At 45.8% G+C, this 10,164-nt stretch overlaps 65 non-coding genes across 65 annotated transcripts; all 65 read right to left on the reverse strand.

Annotated features, from left to right (window-relative positions):
* Positions 1-43: 43 nt before the first annotated feature.
* TRNAS-AGA (transfer RNA serine (anticodon AGA)) lies at positions 44-125 on the reverse strand. The gene has a single exon. It is a non-coding gene; the product is annotated as a tRNA-Ser (tRNA).
* A 74-nt stretch (positions 126-199) lies between these two features.
* On the reverse strand, positions 200-281 carry TRNAS-CGA (transfer RNA serine (anticodon CGA)). Its single transcript has one exon. It is a non-coding gene; the product is annotated as a tRNA-Ser (tRNA).
* A 74-nt stretch (positions 282-355) lies between these two features.
* Positions 356-437, reverse strand: TRNAS-CGA (transfer RNA serine (anticodon CGA)). The gene has a single exon. It is a non-coding gene; the product is annotated as a tRNA-Ser (tRNA).
* A 73-nt stretch (positions 438-510) lies between these two features.
* Positions 511-592, reverse strand: TRNAS-CGA (transfer RNA serine (anticodon CGA)). The gene has a single exon. It is a non-coding gene; the product is annotated as a tRNA-Ser (tRNA).
* Positions 593-667: 75 nt separating this feature from the next.
* On the reverse strand, positions 668-749 carry TRNAS-AGA (transfer RNA serine (anticodon AGA)). Its single transcript has one exon. It is a non-coding gene; the product is annotated as a tRNA-Ser (tRNA).
* Positions 750-823: 74 nt separating this feature from the next.
* Positions 824-905, reverse strand: TRNAS-UGA (transfer RNA serine (anticodon UGA)). The gene has a single exon. It is a non-coding gene; the product is annotated as a tRNA-Ser (tRNA).
* Positions 906-978: 73 nt separating this feature from the next.
* On the reverse strand, positions 979-1,060 carry TRNAS-CGA (transfer RNA serine (anticodon CGA)). The gene has a single exon. It is a non-coding gene; the product is annotated as a tRNA-Ser (tRNA).
* Positions 1,061-1,135: 75 nt separating this feature from the next.
* TRNAS-CGA (transfer RNA serine (anticodon CGA)) lies at positions 1,136-1,217 on the reverse strand. The gene has a single exon. It is a non-coding gene; the product is annotated as a tRNA-Ser (tRNA).
* A 74-nt stretch (positions 1,218-1,291) lies between these two features.
* On the reverse strand, positions 1,292-1,373 carry TRNAS-AGA (transfer RNA serine (anticodon AGA)). Its single transcript has one exon. It is a non-coding gene; the product is annotated as a tRNA-Ser (tRNA).
* Positions 1,374-1,447: 74 nt separating this feature from the next.
* Positions 1,448-1,529, reverse strand: TRNAS-AGA (transfer RNA serine (anticodon AGA)). Its single transcript has one exon. It is a non-coding gene; the product is annotated as a tRNA-Ser (tRNA).
* Positions 1,530-1,603: 74 nt separating this feature from the next.
* Positions 1,604-1,685, reverse strand: TRNAS-AGA (transfer RNA serine (anticodon AGA)). The gene has a single exon. It is a non-coding gene; the product is annotated as a tRNA-Ser (tRNA).
* Positions 1,686-1,759: 74 nt separating this feature from the next.
* TRNAS-AGA (transfer RNA serine (anticodon AGA)) lies at positions 1,760-1,841 on the reverse strand. The gene has a single exon. It is a non-coding gene; the product is annotated as a tRNA-Ser (tRNA).
* Positions 1,842-1,914: 73 nt separating this feature from the next.
* On the reverse strand, positions 1,915-1,996 carry TRNAS-UGA (transfer RNA serine (anticodon UGA)). Its single transcript has one exon. It is a non-coding gene; the product is annotated as a tRNA-Ser (tRNA).
* A 75-nt stretch (positions 1,997-2,071) lies between these two features.
* On the reverse strand, positions 2,072-2,153 carry TRNAS-CGA (transfer RNA serine (anticodon CGA)). Its single transcript has one exon. It is a non-coding gene; the product is annotated as a tRNA-Ser (tRNA).
* A 75-nt stretch (positions 2,154-2,228) lies between these two features.
* TRNAS-AGA (transfer RNA serine (anticodon AGA)) lies at positions 2,229-2,310 on the reverse strand. The gene has a single exon. It is a non-coding gene; the product is annotated as a tRNA-Ser (tRNA).
* Positions 2,311-2,384: 74 nt separating this feature from the next.
* Positions 2,385-2,466, reverse strand: TRNAS-UGA (transfer RNA serine (anticodon UGA)). Its single transcript has one exon. It is a non-coding gene; the product is annotated as a tRNA-Ser (tRNA).
* A 74-nt stretch (positions 2,467-2,540) lies between these two features.
* TRNAS-CGA (transfer RNA serine (anticodon CGA)) lies at positions 2,541-2,622 on the reverse strand. Its single transcript has one exon. It is a non-coding gene; the product is annotated as a tRNA-Ser (tRNA).
* A 73-nt stretch (positions 2,623-2,695) lies between these two features.
* TRNAS-CGA (transfer RNA serine (anticodon CGA)) lies at positions 2,696-2,777 on the reverse strand. Its single transcript has one exon. It is a non-coding gene; the product is annotated as a tRNA-Ser (tRNA).
* Positions 2,778-2,851: 74 nt separating this feature from the next.
* TRNAS-AGA (transfer RNA serine (anticodon AGA)) lies at positions 2,852-2,933 on the reverse strand. The gene has a single exon. It is a non-coding gene; the product is annotated as a tRNA-Ser (tRNA).
* Positions 2,934-3,007: 74 nt separating this feature from the next.
* On the reverse strand, positions 3,008-3,089 carry TRNAS-AGA (transfer RNA serine (anticodon AGA)). Its single transcript has one exon. It is a non-coding gene; the product is annotated as a tRNA-Ser (tRNA).
* A 74-nt stretch (positions 3,090-3,163) lies between these two features.
* On the reverse strand, positions 3,164-3,245 carry TRNAS-UGA (transfer RNA serine (anticodon UGA)). Its single transcript has one exon. It is a non-coding gene; the product is annotated as a tRNA-Ser (tRNA).
* A 73-nt stretch (positions 3,246-3,318) lies between these two features.
* TRNAS-CGA (transfer RNA serine (anticodon CGA)) lies at positions 3,319-3,400 on the reverse strand. Its single transcript has one exon. It is a non-coding gene; the product is annotated as a tRNA-Ser (tRNA).
* A 75-nt stretch (positions 3,401-3,475) lies between these two features.
* Positions 3,476-3,557, reverse strand: TRNAS-CGA (transfer RNA serine (anticodon CGA)). Its single transcript has one exon. It is a non-coding gene; the product is annotated as a tRNA-Ser (tRNA).
* A 73-nt stretch (positions 3,558-3,630) lies between these two features.
* On the reverse strand, positions 3,631-3,712 carry TRNAS-CGA (transfer RNA serine (anticodon CGA)). The gene has a single exon. It is a non-coding gene; the product is annotated as a tRNA-Ser (tRNA).
* Positions 3,713-3,787: 75 nt separating this feature from the next.
* TRNAS-AGA (transfer RNA serine (anticodon AGA)) lies at positions 3,788-3,869 on the reverse strand. The gene has a single exon. It is a non-coding gene; the product is annotated as a tRNA-Ser (tRNA).
* Positions 3,870-3,943: 74 nt separating this feature from the next.
* Positions 3,944-4,025, reverse strand: TRNAS-UGA (transfer RNA serine (anticodon UGA)). Its single transcript has one exon. It is a non-coding gene; the product is annotated as a tRNA-Ser (tRNA).
* Positions 4,026-4,098: 73 nt separating this feature from the next.
* TRNAS-CGA (transfer RNA serine (anticodon CGA)) lies at positions 4,099-4,180 on the reverse strand. The gene has a single exon. It is a non-coding gene; the product is annotated as a tRNA-Ser (tRNA).
* Positions 4,181-4,255: 75 nt separating this feature from the next.
* Positions 4,256-4,337, reverse strand: TRNAS-CGA (transfer RNA serine (anticodon CGA)). Its single transcript has one exon. It is a non-coding gene; the product is annotated as a tRNA-Ser (tRNA).
* Positions 4,338-4,410: 73 nt separating this feature from the next.
* Positions 4,411-4,492, reverse strand: TRNAS-CGA (transfer RNA serine (anticodon CGA)). The gene has a single exon. It is a non-coding gene; the product is annotated as a tRNA-Ser (tRNA).
* A 75-nt stretch (positions 4,493-4,567) lies between these two features.
* On the reverse strand, positions 4,568-4,649 carry TRNAS-AGA (transfer RNA serine (anticodon AGA)). Its single transcript has one exon. It is a non-coding gene; the product is annotated as a tRNA-Ser (tRNA).
* A 74-nt stretch (positions 4,650-4,723) lies between these two features.
* On the reverse strand, positions 4,724-4,805 carry TRNAS-UGA (transfer RNA serine (anticodon UGA)). The gene has a single exon. It is a non-coding gene; the product is annotated as a tRNA-Ser (tRNA).
* Positions 4,806-4,878: 73 nt separating this feature from the next.
* On the reverse strand, positions 4,879-4,960 carry TRNAS-CGA (transfer RNA serine (anticodon CGA)). The gene has a single exon. It is a non-coding gene; the product is annotated as a tRNA-Ser (tRNA).
* Positions 4,961-5,035: 75 nt separating this feature from the next.
* TRNAS-CGA (transfer RNA serine (anticodon CGA)) lies at positions 5,036-5,117 on the reverse strand. The gene has a single exon. It is a non-coding gene; the product is annotated as a tRNA-Ser (tRNA).
* A 74-nt stretch (positions 5,118-5,191) lies between these two features.
* Positions 5,192-5,273, reverse strand: TRNAS-AGA (transfer RNA serine (anticodon AGA)). Its single transcript has one exon. It is a non-coding gene; the product is annotated as a tRNA-Ser (tRNA).
* Positions 5,274-5,347: 74 nt separating this feature from the next.
* Positions 5,348-5,429, reverse strand: TRNAS-AGA (transfer RNA serine (anticodon AGA)). The gene has a single exon. It is a non-coding gene; the product is annotated as a tRNA-Ser (tRNA).
* A 74-nt stretch (positions 5,430-5,503) lies between these two features.
* On the reverse strand, positions 5,504-5,585 carry TRNAS-AGA (transfer RNA serine (anticodon AGA)). The gene has a single exon. It is a non-coding gene; the product is annotated as a tRNA-Ser (tRNA).
* A 74-nt stretch (positions 5,586-5,659) lies between these two features.
* TRNAS-AGA (transfer RNA serine (anticodon AGA)) lies at positions 5,660-5,741 on the reverse strand. The gene has a single exon. It is a non-coding gene; the product is annotated as a tRNA-Ser (tRNA).
* Positions 5,742-5,815: 74 nt separating this feature from the next.
* TRNAS-AGA (transfer RNA serine (anticodon AGA)) lies at positions 5,816-5,897 on the reverse strand. Its single transcript has one exon. It is a non-coding gene; the product is annotated as a tRNA-Ser (tRNA).
* Positions 5,898-5,971: 74 nt separating this feature from the next.
* On the reverse strand, positions 5,972-6,053 carry TRNAS-AGA (transfer RNA serine (anticodon AGA)). The gene has a single exon. It is a non-coding gene; the product is annotated as a tRNA-Ser (tRNA).
* Positions 6,054-6,127: 74 nt separating this feature from the next.
* On the reverse strand, positions 6,128-6,209 carry TRNAS-UGA (transfer RNA serine (anticodon UGA)). Its single transcript has one exon. It is a non-coding gene; the product is annotated as a tRNA-Ser (tRNA).
* A 73-nt stretch (positions 6,210-6,282) lies between these two features.
* Positions 6,283-6,364, reverse strand: TRNAS-UGA (transfer RNA serine (anticodon UGA)). Its single transcript has one exon. It is a non-coding gene; the product is annotated as a tRNA-Ser (tRNA).
* A 75-nt stretch (positions 6,365-6,439) lies between these two features.
* Positions 6,440-6,521, reverse strand: TRNAS-CGA (transfer RNA serine (anticodon CGA)). The gene has a single exon. It is a non-coding gene; the product is annotated as a tRNA-Ser (tRNA).
* A 75-nt stretch (positions 6,522-6,596) lies between these two features.
* On the reverse strand, positions 6,597-6,678 carry TRNAS-CGA (transfer RNA serine (anticodon CGA)). The gene has a single exon. It is a non-coding gene; the product is annotated as a tRNA-Ser (tRNA).
* Positions 6,679-6,751: 73 nt separating this feature from the next.
* Positions 6,752-6,833, reverse strand: TRNAS-CGA (transfer RNA serine (anticodon CGA)). The gene has a single exon. It is a non-coding gene; the product is annotated as a tRNA-Ser (tRNA).
* Positions 6,834-6,908: 75 nt separating this feature from the next.
* On the reverse strand, positions 6,909-6,990 carry TRNAS-AGA (transfer RNA serine (anticodon AGA)). The gene has a single exon. It is a non-coding gene; the product is annotated as a tRNA-Ser (tRNA).
* Positions 6,991-7,064: 74 nt separating this feature from the next.
* TRNAS-UGA (transfer RNA serine (anticodon UGA)) lies at positions 7,065-7,146 on the reverse strand. Its single transcript has one exon. It is a non-coding gene; the product is annotated as a tRNA-Ser (tRNA).
* A 74-nt stretch (positions 7,147-7,220) lies between these two features.
* On the reverse strand, positions 7,221-7,302 carry TRNAS-UGA (transfer RNA serine (anticodon UGA)). The gene has a single exon. It is a non-coding gene; the product is annotated as a tRNA-Ser (tRNA).
* Positions 7,303-7,375: 73 nt separating this feature from the next.
* Positions 7,376-7,457, reverse strand: TRNAS-CGA (transfer RNA serine (anticodon CGA)). Its single transcript has one exon. It is a non-coding gene; the product is annotated as a tRNA-Ser (tRNA).
* Positions 7,458-7,532: 75 nt separating this feature from the next.
* Positions 7,533-7,614, reverse strand: TRNAS-CGA (transfer RNA serine (anticodon CGA)). Its single transcript has one exon. It is a non-coding gene; the product is annotated as a tRNA-Ser (tRNA).
* Positions 7,615-7,687: 73 nt separating this feature from the next.
* On the reverse strand, positions 7,688-7,769 carry TRNAS-CGA (transfer RNA serine (anticodon CGA)). The gene has a single exon. It is a non-coding gene; the product is annotated as a tRNA-Ser (tRNA).
* Positions 7,770-7,844: 75 nt separating this feature from the next.
* TRNAS-AGA (transfer RNA serine (anticodon AGA)) lies at positions 7,845-7,926 on the reverse strand. Its single transcript has one exon. It is a non-coding gene; the product is annotated as a tRNA-Ser (tRNA).
* A 74-nt stretch (positions 7,927-8,000) lies between these two features.
* TRNAS-UGA (transfer RNA serine (anticodon UGA)) lies at positions 8,001-8,082 on the reverse strand. Its single transcript has one exon. It is a non-coding gene; the product is annotated as a tRNA-Ser (tRNA).
* A 73-nt stretch (positions 8,083-8,155) lies between these two features.
* Positions 8,156-8,237, reverse strand: TRNAS-CGA (transfer RNA serine (anticodon CGA)). Its single transcript has one exon. It is a non-coding gene; the product is annotated as a tRNA-Ser (tRNA).
* A 74-nt stretch (positions 8,238-8,311) lies between these two features.
* On the reverse strand, positions 8,312-8,393 carry TRNAS-AGA (transfer RNA serine (anticodon AGA)). The gene has a single exon. It is a non-coding gene; the product is annotated as a tRNA-Ser (tRNA).
* A 74-nt stretch (positions 8,394-8,467) lies between these two features.
* Positions 8,468-8,549, reverse strand: TRNAS-AGA (transfer RNA serine (anticodon AGA)). The gene has a single exon. It is a non-coding gene; the product is annotated as a tRNA-Ser (tRNA).
* Positions 8,550-8,623: 74 nt separating this feature from the next.
* Positions 8,624-8,705, reverse strand: TRNAS-UGA (transfer RNA serine (anticodon UGA)). The gene has a single exon. It is a non-coding gene; the product is annotated as a tRNA-Ser (tRNA).
* A 73-nt stretch (positions 8,706-8,778) lies between these two features.
* Positions 8,779-8,860, reverse strand: TRNAS-UGA (transfer RNA serine (anticodon UGA)). Its single transcript has one exon. It is a non-coding gene; the product is annotated as a tRNA-Ser (tRNA).
* A 75-nt stretch (positions 8,861-8,935) lies between these two features.
* On the reverse strand, positions 8,936-9,017 carry TRNAS-CGA (transfer RNA serine (anticodon CGA)). Its single transcript has one exon. It is a non-coding gene; the product is annotated as a tRNA-Ser (tRNA).
* Positions 9,018-9,092: 75 nt separating this feature from the next.
* On the reverse strand, positions 9,093-9,174 carry TRNAS-CGA (transfer RNA serine (anticodon CGA)). Its single transcript has one exon. It is a non-coding gene; the product is annotated as a tRNA-Ser (tRNA).
* Positions 9,175-9,247: 73 nt separating this feature from the next.
* Positions 9,248-9,329, reverse strand: TRNAS-CGA (transfer RNA serine (anticodon CGA)). The gene has a single exon. It is a non-coding gene; the product is annotated as a tRNA-Ser (tRNA).
* Positions 9,330-9,404: 75 nt separating this feature from the next.
* Positions 9,405-9,486, reverse strand: TRNAS-AGA (transfer RNA serine (anticodon AGA)). The gene has a single exon. It is a non-coding gene; the product is annotated as a tRNA-Ser (tRNA).
* A 74-nt stretch (positions 9,487-9,560) lies between these two features.
* TRNAS-UGA (transfer RNA serine (anticodon UGA)) lies at positions 9,561-9,642 on the reverse strand. The gene has a single exon. It is a non-coding gene; the product is annotated as a tRNA-Ser (tRNA).
* A 74-nt stretch (positions 9,643-9,716) lies between these two features.
* On the reverse strand, positions 9,717-9,798 carry TRNAS-UGA (transfer RNA serine (anticodon UGA)). The gene has a single exon. It is a non-coding gene; the product is annotated as a tRNA-Ser (tRNA).
* A 73-nt stretch (positions 9,799-9,871) lies between these two features.
* On the reverse strand, positions 9,872-9,953 carry TRNAS-CGA (transfer RNA serine (anticodon CGA)). Its single transcript has one exon. It is a non-coding gene; the product is annotated as a tRNA-Ser (tRNA).
* Positions 9,954-10,028: 75 nt separating this feature from the next.
* On the reverse strand, positions 10,029-10,110 carry TRNAS-CGA (transfer RNA serine (anticodon CGA)). Its single transcript has one exon. It is a non-coding gene; the product is annotated as a tRNA-Ser (tRNA).
* Between the last annotated feature and the right edge of the window lie 54 nt (positions 10,111-10,164).

Consider the following 10,164-nt stretch of genomic DNA (forward strand, 5'->3'; position numbering starts at 1 on the left):
GGAACTACTAAAGCTATTATTGGAATAAGAATGTTTGTTCGAACGCAGTCGGCAGGATTCGAACCTGCGCGGGAATATCCCAACAGATTTCTAGTCTGTCGCCTTAACCACTCGGCCACGACTGCTTCTGTTAAGCGAGTCCACTCAAAAAATTGTGGAACTACTAAAGCTATCATTGGAATAAGTATGTGTGTTTGAACGCAGTCGGCAGGATTCGAACCTGCGCGGAAATATCCCAACAGATTTCGAGTCTGTCGCCTTAACCACTCGGCCACGACTGCTGCTGTTAACTGAGACCACTCAAAAATCTGTGAAACTGCTAAAGGTATTATTGAAAAAAAAATCTTTGCTCAATCGCAATCGGCAGGATTCGAACCTGCGCGGGAATATCCCAACAGATTTCGAGTCTGTCGCCTTAACCACTCGGCCACGACTGCTTCTGTTAACGGAGACCACTCAAAAAGTGTGGAACTACTAAAGCTATCATTGGAATAAGTATGTTAGTTCGAACGCAGTCGGCAGGATTCGAACCTGCGCGGGAATATCGCTACAGATTTCGAGTCTGTCGCCTTAACCACTCGTCCACGACTGCTTCGATTAACCGAGACTACTCAGAAATCTGTGAAACCACCAAAGGTATTATTGAAATAAAAAATCTTTGCTCAATCGCAGTCGGCAGGATTCGAACCTGCGCGGGAATATCCCAACAGATTTCTAGTCTGTCACCTTAACCACTCGGCCACGACTGCTTCTGTTAAGCGAGTCCACTCAAAATATTGTAGAACTACTAAAGCTATCATTGGAATAAGTATGTGTGTTCGAACGCAGTCGGCAGGATTCGAACCTGCGCGGGAGTATCCCAACAGATTTCAAGTCTGTGGCCTTAACCACTCGGCCACGACTGCTTCTGTTAACCGAGACCACTAAAAAATTGTGGAACTACTAAAGCTATCATTGAAATAAGTACGTGAGTTCGAACGCAGTCGGCAGGATTCGAACCTGCGCGGAAATATCCCAACAGATTTCGAGTCTGTCGCCTTAACCACTCGGCCACGACTTCTTCTGTTAAGCGAGTCCACTCAAAAAATTGTGAAACTGCTAAAGGTATTATTGAAATAAAAAATCTTTGCTCAATCGCAATCGGCAGGATTCGAACCTGCGCGGGAATATCCCAACAGATTTCGAGTCTGTCGCCTTAACCACTTCGCCACGACTGCTTCTGTTAACGGAGTCCACTCAAAAAATTGTGGAACTACTAAAGCTATCATTGGAATAAGTATGTGTGTTTGAACGCACTCGGCAGGATTCGAACCTGCGCGGGAATATCCCTACAGATTTCTAGTCTGTCGCCTTGACAACTCGGCCACGACTGCTTCTGTTAACCGAGACCACTCAAAAAAGTGTGGAACTACTAAAGCTATTATTGGAATAAGAATGTTTGTTCGAACGCAGTCGGCAGGATTCGAACCTGCGCGGGAATATCCCAACAGATTTCTAGTCTGTCGCCTTAACCACTCGGCCACGACTGCTTCTGTTAAGCGAGTCCACTCAAAAAATTGTGGAACTACTAAAGCTATCATTGGAATAAGTATGTGTGTTCGAACGCAGTCGGCAGGAATCGAACCTGCGCGGGAATATCCCTACAGATTTCTAGTCTGTCGCCTTGACAACTCGGCCACGACTGCTTCTGTTAACCGAGACCACTCAAAAAAGTGTGGAACTACTAAAGCTATTATTGGAATAAGAATGTTTGTTCGAACGCAGTCGGCAGGATTCGAACCTGCGCGGGAATATCCCAACAGATTTCTAGTCTGTCGCCTTAACCACTCGGCCACGACTGCTTCTGTTAAGCGAGTCCACTCAAAAAATTGTGGAACTACTAAAGCTATCATTGGATAAGTATGTGTGTTTGAACGCAGTCGGCAGGATTCGAACCTGCGCGGAAATATCCCAACAGATTTCAAGTCTGTCGCCTTAACAACTCGGCCACGACTGCTGCTGTTAACTGAGACCACTCAAAAAACTGTGAAACTGCTAAAGGTATTATTGAAATAAAAAATCTTTGCTCAATCGCAATCGGCAAGATTCGAACCTGCGCGGAAATATCCCAACAGATTTCGAGTCTGTCGCCTTAACCACTCGGCCACGACTGCTGCTGTTAACTGAGACCACTCAAAAATCTGTGAAACTGCTAAAGGTATTATTGAAATAAAAAATCTTTGCTCAATCGCAATCGGCAGGATTCGAACCTGCGCGGGAATATCCCAACAGATTTCTAGTCTGTCGCCTTGACAACTCGGCCACGACTGCTTCTGTTAACCGAGACCACTCAAAAAAGTGTGGAACTACTAAAGCTTTTATTGGAATAAGAATGTTTGTTCGAACGCAGTCGGCAGGATTCGAACCTGCGCGGGAATATCCCAACAGATTTCAAGTCTGTCGCCTTAACCACTCGGCCACGACTGCTTCTGTTAACCGAGTCCACTCAAAAAATTGTGGAACTACTAAAGCTATCATTGGATTAAGTATGTGTGTTTGAACGCAGTCGGCAGGATTCGAACCTGCGCGGAAATATCCCAACAGATTTCGAGTCTGTCGCCTTAACCACTCGGCCACGACTGCTTCTGTTAACGGAAACCACTCAAAAAGTGTGGAACTACTAAAGCTATCATTGGAATAAGTATGTTAGTTCGAACGCAGTCGGCAGGATTCGAACCTGCGCGGAAATATCCCAACAGATTTCGAGTCTGTCGCCTTAACCACTCGGCCACGACTTCTTCTGTTAAGCGAGTCCACTCAAAAAATTGTGGAACTACTAAAGCTATCATTGGAATAAGTATGTGTGTTCGAACGCAGTCGGCGGGATTCGAACCTGCGCGGGAATATCCCTAGAGATTTCTAGTCTGTCGCCTTGACAACTCGGCCACGACTGCTTCTGTTAACCGAGACCACTCAAAAAAGTGTGGAACTACTAAAGCTATTATTGGAATAAGAATGTTTGTTCGAACGCAGTCGGCTGGATTCGAACCTGCGCGGGAATATCCCAACAGATTTCTAGTCTGTCGCCTTAACCACTCGGCCACGACTGCTTCTGTTAAGCGAGTCCACTCAAAAAATTGTGGAACTACTAAAGCTATCATTGGAATAAGAATGCGTGTTCGAACGCAGTCGGCAGGATTCGAACCTGCGCGGGAGTATCCCAACAGATTTCAAGTCTGTCGCCTTAACAACTCGGCCACGACTGCTTCTGTTAACCGAGACCACTAAATAATTGTGGAACTACAAAAGCTATCATTGAAATAAGTACGTGAGTTCGAACGCAGTCGGCAGGATTCGAACCTGCGCGGAAATATCCCAACAGATTTCGAGTCTGTCGCCTTAACCACTCGGCCACGACTGCTGCTGTTAACTGAGACCACTCAAAAATCTGTGAAACTGCTAAAGGTATTATTGAAATAAAAAATCTTTGCTCAATCGCAATCGGCAGGATTCGAACCTGCGCGGGAATATCCCAACAGATTTCGAGTCTGTCGCCTTAACCACTCGGCCACGACTGCTTCTGTTAACGGAGACCACTCAAAAAGTGTGGAACTACTAAAGCTATCATTGGAATAAGTATGTTAGTTCGAACGCAGTCGGCAGGATTCGAACCTGCGCGGGAATATCGCTACAGATTTCGAGTCTTTCGCCTTAACCACTCGTCCACGACTGCTTCGATTAACCGAGACTACTCAGAAATCTGTGAAACCACCAAAGGTATTATTGAAATAAAAAATCTTTGCTCAATCGCAGTCGGCAGGATTCGAACCTGCGCGGGAATATCCCAACAGATTTCTAGTCTGTCGCCTTAACCACTCGGCCACGACTGCTTATGTTAAGCGAGTCCACTCAAAAAATTGTGGAACTACTAAAGCTATCATTGGAATAAGTATGTGTGTTCGAACGCAGTCGGCGGGATTCGAACCTGCGCGGGAGTATCCCAACAGATTTCAAGTCTGTCGCCTTAACCACACGGCCACGACTGCTTCTGTTAACCGAGACTAATAAAAAAATGTGGAACTACTAAAGCTATCATTGAAATAAGTACGTGAGTTCGAACGCAGTCGGCAGGATTCGAACCTGCGCGGAAATATCCCAACAGATTTCGAGTCTGTCGCCTTAACCACTCGGCCACGACTGCTGCTGTTAACTGAGACCACTCAAAAATCTGTGAAACTGCTAAAGGTATTATTGAAATAAAAAATCTTTGCTCAATCGCAATCGGCAGGATTCGAACCTGCGCGGGAATATCCCAACAGATTTCGAGTCTGTCGCCTTAACCACTCGGCCACGACTGCTTCTGTTAACGGAGACCACTCAAAAAGTGTGGAACTACTAAAGCTATCATTGGAATAAGTATGTTAGTTCGAACGCAGTCGGCAGGATTCGAACCTGCGCGGGAATATCGCTACAGATTTCGAGTCTTTCGCCTTAACCACTCGTCCACGACTGCTTCGATTAACCGAGACTACTCAGAAATCTGTGAAACCACCAAAGGTATTATTGAAATAAAAAATCTTTGCTCAATCGCAGTCGGCAGGATTCGAACCTGCGCGGGAATATCCCAACAGATTTCTAGTCTGTCGCCTTAACCACTCGGCCACGACTGCTTATGTTAAGCGAGTCCACTCAAAAAATTGTGGAACTACTAAAGCTATCATTGGAATAAGTATGTGTGTTCGAACGCAGTCGGCGGGATTCGAACCTGCGCGGGAGTATCCCAACAGATTTCAAGTCTGTCGCCTTAACCACACGGCCACGACTGCTTCTGTTAACCGAGACTAATAAAAAAATGTGGAACTACTAAAGCTATCATTGAAATAAGTACGTGAGTTCGAACGCAGTCGGCAGGATTCGAACCTGCGCGGAAATATCCCAACAGATTTCGAGTCTGTCGCCTTAACCACTCGGCCACGACTGCTGCTGTTAACTGAGACCACTCAAAAATCTGTGAAACTGCTAAAGGTATTATTGAAATAAAAAATCTTTGCTCAATCGCAATCGGCAGGATTCGAACCTGCGCGGAAATATCCCAACAGATTTCGAGTCTGTCGCCTTAACCACTTCGCCACGACTGCTTCTGTTAACGGAGTCCACTCAAAAAATTGTGGAACTACTAAAGCTATCATTGGAATAAGTATGTGTGTTTGAACGCACTCGGCAGGATTCGAACCTGCGCGGGAATATCCCTACAGATTTCTAGTCTGTCGCCTTGACAACTCGGCCACGACTGCTTCTGTTAACCGAGACCACTCAAAAAAGTGTGGAACTACTAAAGCTATTATTGGAATAAGAATGTTTGTTCGAACGCAGTCGGCAGGATTCGAACCTGCGCGGGAATATCCCAACAGATTTCTAGTCTGTCGCCTTAACCACTCGGCCACGACTGCTTCTGTTAAGCGAGTCCACTCAAAAAATTGTGGAACTACTAAAGCTATCATTGGAATAAGTATGTGTGTTCGAACGCAGTCGGCAGGAATCGAACCTGCGCGGGAATATCCCTACAGATTTCTAGTCTGTCGCCTTGACAACTCGGCCACGACTGCTTCTGTTAACCGAGACCACTCAAAAAAGTGTGGAACTACTAAAGCTATTATTGGAATAAGAATGTTTGTTCGAACGCAGTCGGCAGGATTCGAACCTGCGCGGGAATATCCCAACAGATTTCTAGTCTGTCGCCTTAACCACTCGGCCACGACTGCTTCTGTTAAGCGAGTCCACTCAAAAAATTGTGGAACTACTAAAGCTATCATTGGAATAAGTATGTGTGTTCGAACGCAGTCGGCAGGATTCGAACCTACGCGGGAATATCCCTACAGATTTCTAGTCTGTCGCCTTGACAACTCGGCCACGACTGCTTCTGTTAACCGAGACCACTCAAAAAAGTGTGGAACTACTAAAGCTATTATTGGAATAAGAATGTTTGTTCGAACGCAGTCGGCAGGATTCGAACCTGCGCGGGAATATCCCAACAGATTTCTAGTCTGTCGCCTTAACCACTCGGCCACGACTGCTTCTGTTAAGCGAGACCACTCAAAAAATTGTGGAACTACTAAAGCTATCATTGGAATAAGTATGTGTGTTCGAACGCAGTCGGCAGGATTCGAACCTGCGCGGGAGTATCCCAACAGATTTCAAGTCTGTCGCCTTAACAACTCGGCCACGACTGCTTCTGTTAACCGAGACCACTAAATAATGGTGGAACTACTAAAGCTATCATTGAAATAAGTACGTGAGTTCGAACGCAGTCGGCAGGATTCGAACCTGCGCGGAAATATCCCAACAGATTTCAAGTCTGTCGCCTTAACTACTCGGCCACGACTGCTGCTGTTAACTGAGACCACTCAAAAATCTGTGAAACTGCTAAAGGTATTATTGAAATAAAAAATCTTTGCTCAATCGCAATCGGCAGGATTCGAACCTGCGCGGGAATATCCCAACAGATTTCGAGTCTGTCGCCTTAACCACTCGGCCACGACTGCTGCTGTTAACTGAGACCACTCAAAAATCTGTGAAACTGCTAAAGGTATTATTGAAATAAAAAATCTTTGCTCAATCGCAATCGGCAGGATTCGAACCTGCGCGGGAATATCCCAACAGATTTCGAGTCTGTCGCCTTAACCACTCGGCCACGACTGCTTCTGTTAACGGAGACCACTCAAAAAGTGTGGAACTACTAAAGCTATCATTGGAATAAGTATGTTAGTTCGAACGCAGTCGGCAGGATTCGAACCTGCGCGGGAATATCGCTACAGATTTCGAGTCTGTCGACTTAACCACTCGTCCACGACTGCTTCGATTAACCGAGACTACTCAGAAATCTGTGAAACCACCAAAGGTATTATTGAAATAAAAAATCTTTGCTCAATCGCAGTCGGCAGGATTCGAACCTGCGCGGGAATATCCCAACAGATTTCTAGTCTGTCACCTTAACCACTCGGCCACGACTGCTTCTGTTAAGCGAGTCCACTCAAAATATTGTAGAACTACTAAAGCTATCATTGGAATAAGTATGTGTGTTCGAACGCAGTCGGCAGGATTCGAACCTGCGCGGGAGTATCCCAACAGATTTCAAGTCTGTGGCCTTAACCACTCGGCCACGACTGCTTCTGTTAAGCGAGTCCACTCAAAAAATTGTGGAACTACTAAAGCTATCATTGGAATAAGAATGCGTGTTCGAACGCAGTCGGCAGGATTCGAACCTGCGCGGGAGTATCCCAACAGTTTTCAAGTCTGTCGCCTTAACAACTCGGCCACGACTGCTTCTGTTAACCGAGACCACTAAATAATTGTGGAACTACAAAAGCTATCATTGAAATAAGTACGTGAGTTCGAACGCAGTCGGCAGGATTCGAACCTGCGCGGAAATATCCCAACAGATTTCGAGTCTGTCGCCTTAACCACTCGGCCACGACTGCTGCTGTTAACTGAGACCACTCAAAAATCTGTGAAACTGCTAAAGGTATTATTGAAATAAAAAATCTTTGCTCAATCGCAATCGGCAGGATTCGAACCTGCGCGGGAATATCCCAACAGATTTCGAGTCTGTCGCCTTAACCACTCGGCCACGACTGCTTCTGTTAACGGAGACCACTCAAAAAGTGTGGAACTACTAAAGCTATCATTGGAATAAGTATGTTAGTTCGAACGCAGTCGGCAGGATTCGAACCTGCGCGGGAATATCGCTACAGATTTCGAGTCTTTCGCCTTAACCACTCGTCCACGACTGCTTCGATTAACCGAGACTACTCAGAAATCTGTGAAACCACCAAAGGTATTATTGAAATAAAAAATCTTTGCTCAATCGCAGTCGGCAGGATTCGAACCTGCGCGGGAATATCCCAACAGATTTCTAGTCTGTCGCCTTAACCACTCGGCCACGACTGCTTATGTTAAGCGAGTCCACTCAAAAAATTGTGGAACTACTAAAGCTATCATTGGAATAAGTATGTGTGTTCGAACGCAGTCGGCGGGATTCGAACCTGCGCGGGAGTATCCCAACAGATTTCAAGTCTGTCGCCTTAACCACACGGCCACGACTGCTTCTGTTAACCGAGACTAATAAAAAAATGTGGAACTACTAAAGCTATCATTGAAATAAGTACGTGAGTTCGAACGCAGTCGGCAGGATTCGAACCTGCGCGGAAATATCCCAACAGATTTCGAGTCTGTCGCCTTAACCACTCGGCCACGACTGCTGCTGTTAACTGAGACCACTCAAAAATCTGTGAAACTGCTAAAGGTATTATTGAAATAAGTATGTGTGTTCGAACGCAGTCGGCAGGATTCGAACCTACGCGGGAATATCCCTACAGATTTCTAGTCTGTCGCCTTGACAACTCGGCCACGACTGCTTCTGTTAACCGAGACCACTCAAAAAAGTGTGGAACTACTAAAGCTATTATTGGAATAAGAATGTTTGTTCGAACGCAGTCGGCAGGATTCGAACCTGCGCGGGAATATCCCAACAGATTTCTAGTCTGTCGCCTTAACCACTCGGCCACGACTGCTTCTGTTAAGCGAGACCACTCAAAAAATTGTGGAACTACTAAAGCTATCATTGGAATAAGTATGTGTGTTCGAACGCAGTCGGCAGGATTCGAACCTGCGCGGGAGTATCCCAACAGATTTCAAGTCTGTCGCCTTAACAACTCGGCCACGACTGCTTCTGTTAACCGAGACCACTAAATAATGGTGGAACTACTAAAGCTATCATTGAAATAAGTACGTGAGTTCGAACGCAGTCGGCAGGATTCGAACCTGCGCGGAAATATCCCAACAGATTTCAAGTCTGTCGCCTTAACTACTCGGCCACGACTGCTGCTGTTAACTGAGACCACTCAAAAATCTGTGAAACTGCTAAAGGTATTATTGAAATAAAAAATCTTTGCTCAATCGCAATCGGCAGGATTCGAACCTGCGCGGGAATATCCCAACAGATTTCGAGTCTGTCGCCTTAACCACTCGGCCACGACTGCTGCTGTTAACTGAGACCACTCAAAAATCTGTGAAACTGCTAAAGGTATTATTGAAATAAAAAATCTTTGCTCAATCGCAATCGGCAGGATTCGAACCTGCGCGGGAATATCCCAACAGATTTCGAGTCTGTCGCCTTAACCACTCGGCCACGACTGCTTCTGTTAACGGAGACCACTCAAAAAGTGTGGAACTACTAAAGCTATCATTGGAATAAGTATGTTAGTTCGAACGCAGTCGGCAGGATTCGAACCTGCGCGGGAATATCGCTACAGATTTCGAGTCTGTCGACTTAACCACTCGTCCACGACTGCTTCGATTAACCGAGACTACTCAGAAATCTGTGAAACCACCAAAGGTATTATTGAAATAAAAAATCTTTGCTCAATCGCAGTCGGCAGGATTCGAACCTGCGCGGGAATATCCCAACAGATTTCTAGTCTGTCACCTTAACCACTCGGCCACGACTGCTTCTGTTAAGCGAGTCCACTCAAAATATTGTAGAACTACTAAAGCTATCATTGGAATAAGTATGTGTGTTCGAACGCAGTCGGCAGGATTCGAACCTGCGCGGGAGTATCCCAACAGATTTCAAGTCTGTGGCCTTAACCACTCGGCCACGACTGCTTCTGTTAAGCGAGTCCACTCAAAAAATTGTGGAACTACTAAAGCTATCATTGGAATAAGAATGCGTGTTCGAACGCAGTCGGCAGGATTCGAACCTGCGCGGGAGTATCCCAACAGTTTTCAAGTCTGTCGCCTTAACAACTCGGCCACGACTGCTTCTGTTAACCGAGACCACTAAATAATTGTGGAACTACAAAAGCTATCATTGAAATAAGTACGTGAGTTCGAACGCAGTCGGCAGGATTCGAACCTGCGCGGAAATATCCCAACAGATTTCGAGTCTGTCGCCTTAACCACTCGGCCACGACTGCTGCTGTTAACTGAGACCACTCAAAAATCTGTGAAACTGCTAAAGGTATTATTGAAATAAAAAATCTTTGCTCAATCGCAATCGGCAGGATTCGAACCTGCGCGGGAATATCCCAACAGATTTCGAGTCTGTCGCCTTAACCACTCGGCCACGACTGCTTCTGTTAACGGAGACCACTCAAAAAGTGTGGAACTACTAAAGCTATCATTGGA

This window comes from Phalangium opilio, unplaced genomic scaffold, assembly GCF_054372755.1.
Source record: "Phalangium opilio isolate 3A_F unplaced genomic scaffold, DU_Popi_V2 ptg000105l_1, whole genome shotgun sequence".
NCBI classification, from domain to species: Eukaryota; Metazoa; Arthropoda; class Arachnida; order Opiliones; family Phalangiidae; genus Phalangium; species Phalangium opilio.